Source organism: Lycorma delicatula, chromosome 1 (assembly GCF_047948215.1).
Source record: "Lycorma delicatula isolate Av1 chromosome 1, ASM4794821v1, whole genome shotgun sequence".
In the NCBI taxonomy this organism is placed as follows: Eukaryota; Metazoa; Arthropoda; class Insecta; order Hemiptera; family Fulgoridae; genus Lycorma; species Lycorma delicatula.
This window is the reverse complement of record NC_134455.1, coordinates 33,154,053-33,170,800: the sequence shown is the minus strand read 5'-3', so window position 1 is coordinate 33,170,800 and position 16,748 is coordinate 33,154,053. Positions and strand designations below refer to the sequence as shown.

General features: G+C 32.1%; 1 protein-coding gene across 1 annotated transcript in view; it reads left to right on the top strand.

The window, feature by feature from the left end:
• The first annotated feature begins 2,707 nt into the window (after positions 1-2,707).
• LOC142317280 (protein Malvolio-like) overlaps positions 2,708-16,748 on the top strand; it is a 134,095-nt gene continuing 120,054 nt past the window's right edge. The window contains exon 1 of the mRNA XM_075353714.1: positions 2,708-2,851. The gene's annotated coding sequence lies outside the window, so the exon portion shown is untranslated. The remainder of the gene's footprint in view (positions 2,852-16,748) is intronic.

The following is a 16,748-nucleotide window of genomic DNA, read 5'->3' as shown; positions in this document are numbered from 1 at the left end:
TCTGCAGAGCCCACGCATACAGATAGAGCTAAATACAACTGAGTTCGCCCAGAGGACATCGTTCAACACTCACTACGTAGAGCCATCCACCCGTTGGCACGATAGTTTCCACCTTCGGTTATGGTTGGATTTCGTAAGGTGTCTCAACACAACCGAGTCTAAATGTAATAAGAAACAGTGCAGGATGTTGTGTAAGCGTATATATTGTAACTGGTATAGTGTATGTGTATAGTACAACGTGTTCTGCAGCTCTGTGTTTAGTGGGAAGACAAGCTGCAGAGGCTAGACCTGTAGGAACACCAACCCACAAAGTATTTTCCCCAACACTCGTCCTTCCTTTTCATCAAAGATTACATAGGCAGGTGGAGGTCCACTTGATTGGTGAAACTGTATGCGGTTGAGGGTTAGCGGTGTTAATCGGTACTATAAAAGACTCAAAATCACCATAAACAGTGTACGATGCACGTAGCGTGGATGAATAATCCCGGAAACACAATGCATTCCCTCTCCTTATTAGGATCGGGCATCTTAACCCGTTGTAGCCCATGACCCTTTCGTTCGACAATATCCAGGTTTTGTTTTGCAATAAGAGTATTGGATGAACTAAATCGATGTAAGTTTTTGTTTTGTCAGTCCGCTCAGTAGTTGTGATAATTCGTTTTATCCGTGTTTGGTGTTAATGAGACAGTAATGAAACCTTTCTCGGTTGTCGCCTGCCACAAGTAACGGGTGATTCATGTGTGTGCGATTCCGATGCTCGGTTATACGAACTGTATATAAACGAAAATCGTCCTTTAACAGTTCATACCCTTCTACATTTATGCTAATCTCCATGTTCTGCCGCTCGAATCGAACAATATTTTCCACCTATACAGAGTGCTCGATATCGGTCATATTTACTTTCCCATCATGTTTAACATAACCAGATAGATAGTGGTTACGATAATGTTGTTTAAACAGATGGGCCAAAAGTGATCGTAGTAAGCATTTTTGATCATTAGTATTTTTAACATTGATGACCGCTTTTTTCTTTTGAATTTGCGGTGGGAGTTCATGAATGAACTCTCTTTGCCGTATAGTGGGCGGTACCGAACAATATTTAGACCTATACGTTTAACCTTGTTCAGTAGCCACCTACTTCCTTCGAAATAAAGCGGGTGAGAATCTCATTCAAATTCAATTCTTCGTCAGAATCCCGCCCCTGTTGATCAGTAAGATCGTTGTTAATGTCTACATTAATTGCCGTTTAGGTTTTTTCGTGTAGATTAAGGTTATGTAGTATGATTTCTGTCGATTCCTCCACTCTGTTTTCTCCATCTCCACATTGACTACCACGTACCTGTAACAAAAATGCTATGTATCAGTACGTGTTTCGAATAGTATTTTTTAATAGCTGAAAGAAAACAAAATTATTAGTACATATAATGAAAAAAATTATTTATGTATCCACCATTTAACGTTGCCGTCAAATTGTCTAGTCTCCGTCTTCAGGTGGTCCAGCACAAATGTCCTATGCTGTTCTAGGACTATTACGACGTAAATGAAATTACAATCCATTAGATTCCATCCGGAAAGGGCCATGTTGTTATTGATGGAATGTAAAACATGTGGAGATGACATTTTTCGTAACTGGAACATACGAATAAAACATACTTTTTAATACCATTCCAAAGGTTACACCAATAATAACAGCATCTATAATACACACACACACACACACACACACACACACAAACAAACAAACAAACGCGCGCGATCGAGATTTATTGTTATCATAAAAATTAGTATTACAAATCTTACCTTTTAAGTAACAATAGACAAAACTGCAGAGGGTGGTAGTGTTGTTTTTGTTGATCTTGGTTATACAGAATGATTCATTTTAAAAAAAAATTTCATTAACGTTATTTAATTTTTAAAATTTCCCGTTTCTTTGAATCACTCTGTATGTATTTTATGAACATTTTATATTCTGTTTCTGTGATACTTTCCTCAACTTTGACAGCACATATTATTTATTATGATCTTTCCATTAGACTAAACATCTTAGCCTGAGGTATAACAAGTTTATCTGCAGCAATAAAATGGAATATACGCATGAAACAATTATTACTTGCATTATTAACTAAAACATAAATAATATCCTCATAAGTAATCAATCGTTTTCTTTCACCTTTCATAAATACAGGATATATAATTTTTTTGAACATTGTATAGATGATAAATATTGACATATTGACGGACATAATTCACGCTTTAAAATTTTCTGTAATTTACATTTACTTTAAGAAGTAAATAACTTTATAGTATTAAATTTTTTTCATATATCGATTAAAAATATATTTTACTGATAGAGGTAAGGAATTAATATTGGTAATTGTAAATAACCTATGTAATTTACGTAACGAACTATTCATATAAAAATGCGTTTAAAAATAAAAAAAATATCTTTGTTGATAACAAAGTGTAGGAGTTTAACTCGTTTTCTGAACTTTGAATAAGCCCTTGTTTTTTTAATTATTTGCCCGTATTTGTATAAATTCATAAAACATTAATTAACCTTCTATATCAGTGCAATGTTGTGTATAAATAATAATTATTATTACAGTGTAGCTCATGAAAATTTTATTTTATTTATTAATTTCTAAGCTGGTTAAAAGAAAACTTTAGTTCGGAAAATTACGAGATTTACATACGTAAATCTATTTTTTTGCATACGTATGCAATTTTTTTATTTGGTCAAAACAATTTCAAAACTGTTTAAAAAACATCAAGTTAAAATACTCGTCCATCCTTTGTATATGTGATCTGACAGCCGATTTCAGTAGATTACAACAGGACATATTTAATAACCGTAAGTAACATATCAGTATATATTAATTACTCGATATTAACATGTGTTTTTAAAACGATATTATTCAGTTTTCTATAAATTTATGAATCATTGTAAAAAATGGGATAACAAAATGTAAATTTTTATCTCCTACTTTTTTATTAAAAATATTGTTTTTTTAAATTTTTTTATTAATCGTTTCAGAAAAGAAAGGAGGTTTTCAATTCAATTTAAGAACATCTTTTTTTATTAGTGTAAGGAAATCGATTAAGATTTTCTTTGAACCACGTGAAAGGAGGGTCTTGATGTCACCTTGTGCTTTTAAAAAAAGATTAATAAATAAATAAAAATAGTAATAATAATATAAAACTTCTGTACATTTAAAATTAATTTAATTTTTTTTATGAATGATATATTACATGAAAAAGGAGAATTTCCGTCAGACTTCAAAAAAAGTGTTATAGTCATGATACCAAAGAAAGCAGGGGCAAATAAATGTGAAGAATACAGAACAATTAGTTTAACTAGTCGTGCGTCAAAAATCTTAACTAGAATTCTATACAGAAGAATTGAGAGGAGAGTGGAAGAAATGTTAGGAGAAGACCGATTTGGTTTCAGGAAAAGTATAGGGACAAGGGAAGCAATTTTAGGCCTCAGATTAACAGTAGAAGGAAGATTAAAGAAAAACAAACCGACATACTTGGCGTTTATAGACCTAGAAAAGGCAACGATAACGTAGACTGGAATAAAATGTTCAGCATTTAAAAAAAATTAGGGTTCAAATAGAGAGATAGAAGAACAATTGCTAACATGTACAGGAACCAAACAGCAACAGTAATACTTGAAGAACATAAAAAAGAAGCCGTAATAAGAAAGGGAGTCCGACAAGGATGTTCCCTATTCCTGTTACTTTTTAATCTTTACATGGAACTAGCAGTTAATGATGTTAAAGAACAATTTAGATTCGGAGTAACAGTACAAGGTGAAAAGATAAAGATGCTACGATTTGCTGATGATATAGTAATTCTAGCCGAGAATAAAAAGGATTTAGAAGAAACAATGAACGGCATTGATGAAGTCCTACGCAAGAACTATCGCATGAAAATAAACAAGAAGAAAACAAAAGTAATGAAATGTAGTAGAAATAACAAAAATGGACCGTTGAATGTGAAAATAGGAGGAGAAACGATTATGGAGGTAGAAGAATTTTGTTATTTGGGAAGTAGAATTACTAAAGATGGACGAAGCAGGAGCGATATAAAATGCCGAATAGCACAAGCGAAACGAGCCTTCAGTAAGAAATATAATTTGTTTACATCAAAAATTAATTTAAATGTCAGGAAAAGATTTTTGAAAGTATATGTTTGGAGCGTCGCTTTATATGGAAGTGAAAATTGGACGATCGGAGTATCTGAAAAGAAAAGATTAGAAGCTTTTGAAAGGCGGTGCTATAGGAGAATGTTAAAAATCAGACGGGTGGATAAAGTGACAAATGAAGAGGTATTGCGGCAAATAGATGAAGAAACAAGCATTTGGAAAAATATAGTTAAAAGAAGAGACAGACTTATAGGCCACATACTAAGGCATCCTGGAATTGTCGCTTTAATATTGGAAGGACAGGTAGAAGGAAAAAACAACAATTTGTTTTACATATTCCAAACGTGGCCTGCCTACACAATTTTTTCCTTCTACCTGTCCTTCCAATATTAAGGCTTCTTTCTTATGTTCTTTCTTTTAATTAAAAAATAATTAAATAAATAATTTTATTATATATACGTATAGGCTCATACGAATGCATTGAACTACGTACGTAGGCTGAAACGTACGTTTTTACGTACACACGTTCGTACCTACGTATTCTTACGTACGTATGTGCCTCATACATAACTGGTGAAGACCGCTAAACGACTTGGTTTTTTAGTTTGTTTTTTATTAATTAATTAATTTATTTTTTCATTAGGATAGGATGGGGTAAAAGAAAACTTAGTTACAAAGCATGTTAGGAAAAATATCACAAATTAAAATAAGAAACATCGAATTGGTCATTAATTAGTTCATTGTAACTGCAAACGAAGTGTTGTCGGTTTCCTTTCCGTGTTCCGCTGCTTTTTGCAATTTTTTAAACTCCAGTAATTCTCTGTGCAATTTTATTTCTTCTCTTTTCATTTTCACTTCTCGTTTCATTTGAGTTCTGATGAGTTGTAATTGTTCATTGAGAACAATTCTCTGTAATTCGCTATTTGAAAAGGGAGCCATTTCATCAGTGTCACTTGTTTTTTTGTTTCAAGTCGGCTTGGCATTACTATTATTCGAATCAGAGTGTACCGGTGTTTCACATTTTTCTGGAGTATGTTTATCCCACCCATCTTCGACTGTAGTACTTGCTGCCCCTGGAGTTTGTTTGAAATTGGAATTTTCATATTCTTCTAGGAGACTTAACAAATCCTTCTCCCAATTTAATAATTTTATCGTCTTGTTGCCTGTTTTCTTTTTAATTTCATGCTTCATATTGTTAAGCATTTTCTTTATTTTTGCCAGTGACATTTTCTTCCCCGTGTTCTGTTCGAATTCTTTTAAAATGTTTGCCCGTGCTTTTTCTTCAGCGTATATAAATTTAGAGGCCGAAGACTTATTTAAAACAGCTTTATGATTTCTTAATGTATTTACCAAATTTTTCCTACCATCAGCTACATTATCGGCATCGTCCGAAACCGGCGACAATTGTTTTTCTTCTTCACTTGACGACATGTTTAACAATCCAGTTGAAAAGTAGAGTTGATTAGCAAGGAATACGTGATATACTGAGATGATTAACTTTAACGGAAATACCATCATCATGGACGGACATTAATCGTTCAGGCTCTTCCATTTTTGTACGAACATGTTTTTACATCATACGTTTGGTTTATCTAGACACGTCAGCAATTTCTTAAAGAAAAGCATTCTTTTAAGAGAAAGAAATACTTTTACTTAAAGTAAACTACACGAAAACTCTTAACTGTAAATGTAATTACTTATAAGAAGAAGAAAATGTTTATTCACTAACTTTTAAGAGAACGCTTTTCTGAATAAATAATTACTTTTCTTAACAAGTAATTGATTATCAGTATTCAGTATAGTTTATACACATCACCATCAGTTTAATAGTGTATAGTGATCGTTAGTGTAGACTCTGAACTTTATCCAGTACTGTATGCTTAACGTTAATCATCTTCCGACTTTATTTCCGTCACCTCCGGAGTAATCGATAACAAAACTACGCATACGATGCTACTGTATGCTGAGTAATATCCGGTATATTCCTTACAGCAGGCTACGTGTAACATAATGAGTCAGATTTCACTACAATATGCTTTTTGATTTTACGTAAACACTAGTTTTTCTCTCGGAATTCAAATTTGGTTTCATTTTAAAATTTACGATTCGATTACGTACATTTTTGTTTAACCTTTTCCCATCACAATGATCTGCGGTTGATTAGCGCTCCGCGAAAATATGTTGGTATCTGATTGCCTCTCTTAATAGTCTTATGCTCTTGTAAGAAAATTTCATAAAATTACAGTATATTAAAGAGATTTAACAGATTCTGACAAAAAAAAAACCATTACGATTGGATATTTTTTATGCTTGTAAAAAAAATTGGAACGGTACAAAAATTACAATAATTTAATTAAAGAATTCTTTTGCGCATTTCTACCGCGTTTTTTATTAGCAAAATTTTTTGTTTGTTTTGTGTTTATGAAACATAGTTTGTTGATTTTAAAAATAATACTTTAAAGAAAATCGGTTGAAAATTGGGCAAAATATGATGAAAAACCCGTGTCATAAATCAGAAATTAGTAACATATGTTAGTATAAGTGAAAGTAGATTCAGAAAAGTACGTTTTATGAAAATCCCCACCACTGAAAAAGGTATTCAGATTGACAAAAAACAATTTTTACTGTATGCTGTTATTCATTACGAATCGTTATGTGTTACATGTTTACCGATATCATTTGTCAGAAAAGATATTTATAGACCTCAAGTAAAAGTGACGTATTTATAACCACAAATTCCTTCTTTTTTTTGTGTGCCGTATAACATAATTTATTATGTGTTTCAATACCTCGATATGTTGCTAATATAATAAGCTATTTTTGTAAATAATAAATAAATCTGTAATCCTCATAGCAATTATAATACACAAGTCACACACACACAAGCACATTTCTGAGAAAAAATAGTCATATTCTTTCTAGTCTAAATAAAACATTTTACATCGTTTAAATGTCGTTCAAATTGTGTAATAAAAAAGATTCCTTTGTGAATACAAAACAAAATAACCGACTTAGATGCCATATAAAATGATTTTGTAACAGCGTTTTAAAACTGACGCCGTACATAGCCAGTTTAATGGCTACATGATCTAAAAAGGTTAAACTTTGGTACATTGGCCTACTGTACATTTTTAATAGCTGCGTTTTATAATGAGAGTAAGCGGAAACATAAAGTACTTATCGATGATAAAATAAAGATTATAAAAGGGGTAAACAGCGGTAACAAAAAAAAAGAAAAACATTGCTCACGAATTTGGAATTCCTTCAAGCATTTTATCAACAATTTAAAAAAAATGAAAATTGATCCTTTTACAAGAATATTCTTCGAATGTGGACCGCAAAAGAAGAAGAGAGGTAGAATTCGCCGATACTGATGAATGCGTGATAAAACGGTTCAAATAATGCAGAGATTATGCTATCAGTTTAGGGGGTCCAATCATCAAAAAAAAGCACAGATGATTGCAGAAGAGTTTTTTTTTAATTTTTACTTAATACTATATACATTTTGTCTTTTCTAACGTAATTTACTACTGTAGTACATACATTATAGATTAACATACATTTTTATTAAATTATGAAATTTTTCTGTACAATTTTCGAGTTTCATTATTTTACCTCTAAATAGAAAACTCCCTAAATCGATAAAAAACATGGGTCCCTTGAGATTCGAATTAGAGAGGTTTGACTGTATGTTGATAATGTAAAAGTGGTAAAAGTATAAGAATACGGAAGTGGGTGAGAACGTAATAAAAAAGTATATAATAACAATTTTGATTACTTTGTACATCTAATAAGCTGTAATAAATTTTTTATGAGTAAGAGTCAATAAATGTCTTGATTACAATTGAGTATTTTATAAATATGTATTCATAATGTATTTTAAACAAAACAAAACAATGATTCATCCGTAAATGAAATAGCTGTACTCATTTTCTGCAGATAACCTTATCTTAAAAATAAATAAAAGGCTAATAAAAACATGGTTATTTCTAGAGATATAAGGAAATTTTAACGATTTTTGAGCTGTTTGATGATATTTATTTCTTGAGAATATTTTTCAGAAATTCTTAAAATGTCGTTTTTCTCGGAAAACCTATAGGAAAAAATAATTAATACCTTTTTTTTTGTCTTCAGTCATTTGACTGGTTTGATGCAGCTCTCCAAGATTCCCTATCTAGTGCTAGTCGTTTCATTTCAGTATACCCTCTACATCCTACATCCCTAACAATTTGTTTTACATATTCCAAACGTGGCCTGCCTACACAATTTTTTCCTTCTACCTGTCCTTCCAATATTAAAGCGACTATTCCAGGATGCCTTAGTATGTGGCCTATAACTATCCTGAATATATATATAGTGATATATATATAGTGCATATATATATAGTGATATATATGCCTTAGTATGTGTCTCTTCTTTTAACTATATTTTTCCAAATGCTTCTTTTTTCATCTATTTACCGGAATACCTCTTCGTTTGTCGCTTTATCCACCCGTCTGATTTTTAACATACTCCTATAGCACCGCATTTCAAAAGCCATCGTCCAAGTTTCACTTCCATATAAAGCGACACTCCAAACATATACTTTCAAAAATCTTTTCCTGACATTAGGAATATTTAATTCCTAATGTCAATTAATTTTAATTGACATAATGTTAATTCCTCTTAAATTCAGATCTCAGTATTGTTTCCCCCATTTCATCCTCCTCAACTTCCTCTTCTTCCTCTATAACACCATTTTCTAATTCATTTCCTCCGTATAAGTCTTCAATATATTCCACCTATCTATCGACTTTACCTTTCGTATTATATATTGGTGTACCATCTTTGTTTAACACATTATTAGATTTTAATTTATGTATCCCAAAATTTTCCTTAACTTTCCTGTATGCTCCGTCATTTTACCAATGTTCATTTCTCTTTCCACTTCTGAACACTTTTCTTTAATCCACTCTTCTTTCGCCAGTTTGCACTTCCTGTTTATAGCATTTCTTAATTGCCGATAGTTCCTTTTACTTTCTTCATCACTAGCATTCTTATATTTTCTACGTTCATCCATCAGCTGCAGTATATCGTCTGAAACCCAAGGTTTTCTACCAGTTCTCTTTATTCCGCCTAAGTTTGCTTCTGCTGATTTAAGAATTTCCTTTTTAACATTCTCCCATTCTTCTTCTACATTTTCTACCTTATCTTTTTTACTCAGAGCTCTTGCGATATCCTCCTCAAAAACCTTCTTTACCTCCTCTTCCTCAAGCTTCTCTAAATTCCATCGATTCATCTGACACCTTTTCTTCACATTTTTAAACCCCAATCTACATTTCATTATCACCAAATTATGGTCGCTATCAATGTCTGCTCCAGGGTAAGTTTTGCAGTCGACGAGTTGATTTCTAAATCTTTGCTTAACCATGATATAATCTATCTGATACCTTGTAGTATCGCCTGGCTTTTTCCAACTATATATTCTTCTATTATGATTTTTAAATTGGGTGTTGGCAATTAATACCTTAACTGTTGAAAATAATGGGGTCGGGAACTTTTTTTATCGATGCCCCCACTCAGAAATCCAGAAATGTTTTGTGTCAAAATGTAAAGTTTATCTCAGATTTTCTTAAAAAGGGTCTGGATTGGCCGATTCTTCTTATACAAGAAACTCCCTTTATAATTTTGTATGCAGAATAATATATTATGGAAACGTACATGTTGTTAAAATACTAATAACTTGCTTTTAAAATTTTAAATAAAAGACTTATGTGTGAGACGAAAATGGTTGGTATGAGTGTGTATATGTTTGAGATTGTGTGTATTTGTGCAAAAGCTATACTTATAAATTTCTACTTCGGGTAATTTAGGAAAGTGAAGCGTTAATTAAAGAAAATCAAAACTTTTTTGTTTGATTTATTAAAGTTGTTTAATTTTTAAATTTGATAATAAGACAAATAAATATTTTTAATAATAACTTAACTGAACAATAGGCTCCCTGTTGATTTACCATTCAGAGAAACTAATTTAGGCTATTTATACAGAGTGATTTAGGAGGAAAGGGAAGTAATTTGGGAACTAATTCTACATCTTGAAATAAGGAAAAAGGTAGGTTCATACAAACATATGTCTGAAAGCGCTTTCTTGTCGAGTAACTGCTAGCAAAAACTTTTACCCAGATTTCCGTTCCCTGATGAAATGAGGTCGTACTAAAATTGTTAAGGCGTTATACAAGGGGTAACTGGATGATTTCTTATGTTTTACGGCCTGAAGAATAAAATAAAATTTCCCAAAATTTTCATGATATCCAACGTAAAACAGAAAAATTCGGTGAAGAAAAACACTTTTTTTTAGGTTTGAAATACAATATCTTTGTTAATGACTAATAATTGCGTAAATTTTTTTTATCAAAACTTGTAGAGAATTTAGTTCTCAGCAAATTGATGTAATAAAGTCTATGAAAAACAAAAAAAGTCGCCTTAAAAACAAAACTTAACAGAGAAATGTTATAAATTTGTAACAATTCGAATAGTTACTATGAATTGTAAAAACGAGTAATTCCAAACCGTAAAGTACGTGGGGAATTTTTAATAATGATTGTGAGATTGGCATACTTCCCAGCGCTCAAGTTTTATTTGAACGTCAATCGATGCATGTTAATGAAACAGAAAACATTCTTAAGGTGGTACAGCTTAGTCCTAGAGCACGCGAAGAATTTCTACAAAATTCAACATTCCACACAGTACAGTATGAAGGACATTGCACGTTCACAGACTGCTTCCTTATCACGTTCAGAAAATTCAATACCTGCAGCTTGGTGACCATGTCAGACGACTACAGTTTTGTCAATGGGTTATCAATAATTACCACTTAGTTTCGTTTGTATTATTTTCGGACAAAGCTACTTTTACTCGTATATGTCATAAACAACACACGGAATTCACATCGCTGGTCTGAAGAAAACCCTCATGCTGAGTTGAATTAAATTTCCAGCAATATTTTCGGTGAACGTTTGGTGTGGCATGATTTACAAACAGTTAATAGGTTCTTTCACACTAGAACAACGTATCACGGGGAGAAATTATCTGGAATTATTAATCAATGAATTTCTTATTTTTTTTTTTTTTTTTTTTTTGTCTTCAGTCATTTGACTGGTTTGATGAAGCTCTCCAAGATTCCCTATCTAGTGCTAGTCGTTTCATTTCATTATACTCTCTACATCCTACATCCCTAACAATTTATTTTACATATTCCAAACGTGGCCTGCCTACACAATATTTTCCTTCTACCTGTCCTTCCAATATTAAAGCGACTATTCCAGGATGCCTTAGTATGTGGCCTATAAGTCTGTTTCTTCTTTTAACTATATTTTTCCAAATGCTACTTTCTTCATCTATTTGCCGCAATTTCTTATAGTGCTTGAAAATTTCCCACTGGGTAAACGAATTGAAATGAACTAACAACTTGATGAAGCACCAGCACATTTCACAAATGATGTAAGATTTAAGTGAAACATTTACCGGTAAATGGATTGGACCGAATTTAGAGGCCGGAAAATTGGCTACCAAATCACCGGACCTTACTCCCTTAGATTACTGTTTTTGGGATGGATGAAATGAGAGGTATGCAAGTATAAAGTAGACACATGATGAACTGATTGCTCGCATTCTCAATGCTGCTGCCCCCATCAAGGAACGTGAAGATATCATTAGGTTAGCGATAGAAGATGTAAGGAAACGAGTTGAAAAGTGAATCGATGTTAATGGTGGAATTTATTGTAAATTAATAGAGTACCAATCACAGTAATATTTTTTTAAAAGTATTTTAAATACCGCTGAGCATCACGTTCATCAGTCTTGAAGACCATCCTGCATTCCTTGCTGAAAGCAGCCTCATCCAAATCAGTATTCTGCTCTCGAATGAGAGTCAGAACCTCCCCATCGGACAGACTGCGGTCAATTTCATAATTACCCGGGGCCTACGTCTACGTTTGGGGTCCACCTTCACGTCAAGTTTTTTGACGGCAGGAGAGTCCAAGATAACTCGGGCTGTCTGTTTGTTATCTGTAATGAATACCAAACCTTTCCTAGTCTCTTTAATATCTCGAATTTTGAGGCCCTTTCGGCTGTCACGAAGGGCAGCCTGAAAGTTGTTTTTAAGATCCTTCGATGATTTGTGGAATCCTCCGCTTTGTTTATGAAGAGAACCTCTGGTTTTCTCGTCGCCTGGCTGGCTTTCCATTTTGCTTTTAACTACCTCAGCATAGCGCCTGGGCTGGGCTGAGGTCGGTACTACTTTTGGAAGCATCTTGACCTCCTCGGGATTGGTGGGGAGGGTCTCGTATTCTTCCACAGCAGAAAGGACCTCACGTATTTTTGTCAAACCAGGAAGAATGTTCTTCCTCGCACCTGAGCCCACACTGCGGGGGAGCTCCAGAAACTTGATCAAATGGTCCAGATCATCCTGGACCGTTTTGATAAGTGGGGTATGACTGCCAGGTCTTCCCTTCGATTTTTTGAAAGACTCTACTAACGGGATAGTCTCTGCCCGGGTGGATGGTCCTACATCCATTACGGAGCCCTCACCGTCTGAGGTTGAGGAGGTTGATAATAAAGGCTCAGGCCTCCTCATCCACCTGGAATTCCCTATTTTTTTAAATTCTTCAGACATGGCCGGAGATAACCTGACCTAACTAAATGGTTTACTGACACTCTCTGTCTTCCTCCTACTACTTTGTTGGGCAAGACCAAAGTCATGGGAATTAACAATGCACAAACTGTAAGGAAGTACTGTAGACTATGCTGTTGTCTATTTGGGTTCAAAAATCTTTGCTGAAGAGCAAGCGTACGTTAGCCCCAGTAGAGTTAGATCCCTTAATGGAGTACGGATTGAAGAATTGGACAATTCAAAATTAACTGATAAAAAACCTTGTAACAAGAATGCTTTAGAGAAAATGAACGCTTGAATTGAATTGAATTATTTCGTATGCTAAACTTAATTTTTCAGTAGTCCTTTACTTTTGAAAATATTACTTTTTACATTTTAGTACGATATTTAAATAATATTTTTTTAGATATGCAGTTTTTATAGAAAAGCTTTTACAAATTCATAACATTTTCTGTTCATTTCGGTTCATTCATAACATTTTTCTGTTATTTTTTGTTTGTTATAATAATTTTTTTTTATTCTCATAGACTTTATTACACCAATTTTCTCAGAATTAAATTTTCTAATAAGTTTTGATAACAAAATTTACGCAATTATTAGTCATTTAACAAAATTCAAACCTAAAAAAAAGTGTTTTTCGTCACCGAATATTTTCATTTTAGTTGGATATCACAGAAACTACAGGCCTGTTTATTCGATTTTTCAGGTCAAAAAACATAAGAAACCATCAAGTTTACCCCTTATTTCAGCTTTCAAACTTTCAGTAAGACCTCATTTCACCGAGAGAACAAAGGAAATCCGGGAGAAAGTTTGCGTTAGCCATAACTCGATAAGAAACCATTTTCGGACATAGATTTGTATGATTTTTTTCCTTATTTCAGTTTCTAGAAACAGTTCCCAATTTATTTCCCTTACCTCCTGAATCCCTCTGTTTAATTTTAATTTTAATCCTCCTAATATGTAATGCAATATAGATAAAAAATTAATTTATTTAACAGTTAAATAAAATTATTATTTTCAGTTATTATAAGTTTCAGTTATAATTATTTTTTTCAGTTAAATAAAATAACTATTTTAATGAATGAAAAATATTTGATACGTTTAGTCAAAAAAGATTTAACATTTTTATTGTTTACCATTCTGAAATATAACTCTACCGTTATCCTAATGACGTATTATATATATTTCATAGTTCATTGGTACGCTACTGATCTCTCTTTTTTCCTGTTTAGCCTACGGTAAGGTAACTACCGTTTAGATAATTCTTCAGAGGATGATATGTATGAGTGTAAATGAAGTGTAAGTCTTGTACATTCTCAGTTCGACTATTCCTGAGATGTGTGGTTAATTGAAACCCAACCACCAAAGAACACCGGTATCCACGATCTAGTATTCAAATCCGTGTAAAAATATCTGGCTGTACTAGGACTTGAACGCTGGAACTCTCGTCTTCCAAATCAACTGATTTGGGAAGACGCGTTCACCACTACACCAACCAGGTGGATCACACTATTGATCTGTAATTCACAAGTGTTACGTAAAAAAAAAATTATCTTTGATTTCAGCTGCAATGTATAAATAAAATTGAACTCTTTTAAACTAATTTTTGCACAGATATCAGAATTTTACTTATCTCGTAGTGCTTTTTTGATTACGTGTTATCAAAATTATTTTTATATTTCTTTTTTTCAATGTAAAAGCTCTCCCAAAATAATCCTGTTCTAAATTGTCCACGATCTTATTTAACAGGGAAGGGCAAACCTATGTAGTATTATCATAAAGTTTAATCACAAAACTATTCACAAACAAATGATTATGTAATTTATTTTATTTGTAACATTAAAACCAGAGATAAAATAAAGTTAAAACATATCGAGTGGAAAAATTGTATTTTTTTCCATCAAAATATATCATTTTAGTAAAACAGTTATTTATTACTATTAAACTACGTGATAAAATATCTATGAAAAAAATACATTTAAAAAGAAATGTTACAAATCGCACATTAAATTTAAGTTAAGTAAATAAAAGCTACTTCTGGATAGATAAGAGAATTGTTTACTTATCTATATATAACTTGTGACATGCATTTTCCTTGACATCTGCAACAAAGACACTCTTACATATTCTTTGTTAAACAATAAATACTCCAAGTGCGTGTTTGGAAGAGAATGAATTTAAAACAAAATAGAAAGTGTTAATTTAATAATGGCCTATAAAAATTCCCGGCTACGCCGGTCAAGTTACGCAATTCATTTTTCAAAATTTATTTATGCAATTCGTTTTTTTCAATTCAATCATTTTAACTTCTATTTATATCTATGATTTATAACAAATTTTAATTTTATTGATTTAAAAAAAAAATATTAAGCATAAAATCACTTGTTTGATTATATTTAATCTTTTAATTTTTGAACCAAAGATGCTCAACAAAATAAAGAAATAACTAAAATGTTTAATATTAATATATTATCATATATATATTATCTCGAAAAATATGTTTTCGACAGTTTGAAAATTTAGAGGCTCGTACATCAGAGAAGAAGTTAAATTCGAAATTTGGTAGTTCCTCAGTCACGGGAGGGGTATAAGTATTTTTATTGGTATTATTTTCTAATAAAAAAACGGCTTATCATTAAAAATTTAAAACTGCGTGAAAGTTTTTTTTTTCATTTTACTCAAGGGGAAGCATTCGGGTAAAATTCAGTTTTTAGAAAATATTCCCTAAGAGGTGATAATAAATTAAAAAAGGAAATTTTTAAAATTGTTTAAAACATACAAAGATTTTTTTTTTTTGGTTGATTGTGGGCGAAAAACGCTTGGGCGTTATCATCGCCCGGTAGTTATTATTAAAAGTGTAATATAACTCCAAAATAATAAGCTATATAAGGTGAAACTTTGAAGAACATATCAGGGAGCAGCATGACAACAATGCCAACAAAGTTCATGATGAAGAGAAGCACCAGGAGATGTTGAATTTTATATAATTTTATAAATATAAAATTTACATTTATAATTTAATTTGTTGGTCATAAAAGTTATAGTAACAAGATTTTAAAAATAAGATTAATTGTAATATAAATTTATAAAAATGATGGTAACAAAATTTAATAAAAAAAATATAAAATCCAAATCCTCTCACGAGTAAGGAAAATTATAAGAAAAGAAGGAAAACAATGAAAAAATAATGGTTAACAAACTCATTTTTTATTTATGTTACAACTTTTATCTCTCTCTCTCTCTCTCTCACACACACACACACACACACACACACACACACATTTGTTCAATTTTCCTTTTTTATTTTACTAGTTTATTTATTTTATTGTCAAGGAAAAGGATAAGGGTTAGTAACAGAAATCTGTTTAAGTTGAGTTGTCAGCTATAGATTTATTCAGTTTCTCAAGCTCTTTTTTATCTCATTCAATTTGAATTTTCAGGAGTTCGAATTGCTGAATTAGCACTAGCCTTTGCAACCGAGAGGCGGTGAAAAATCTTTGTTATTATCATTTTTATTTTACATCAGGTTTTTTACGTGCCAGGTCTAACATATGAGGTTGAAGGTAGTATTATGTTTTTTGAGAAGGTCGTATCTGCTGAGAAATTACTGTCACTTTGCTAATTAGTACCAAAATTCATTTGTTCCTTTTACAAAACCTTTTTCGCGCCTACTGAAACATTTCCAGTCATTTTATTAAATGCAGGATTTTCTTCTTGCCAAGTAACACCAATAGATCTTTTTCCCAACCTTGTAATTTAATTAGTTTATTCCTGGTTTCCTTCAGTTGGTTTTCTTCTTCATCTGGCTCTTCATGTTGGTCAATAGTTTTTATTCGTTTGGGCAACACTGATTTCTCTCCCGGTTGCATGACATTATTGCTCGGTTATACTGTCTCATGCACTTTTTTCTTCTACAACCTTAGGAATTCTAGAATTTTCAAATGCAAGGTGT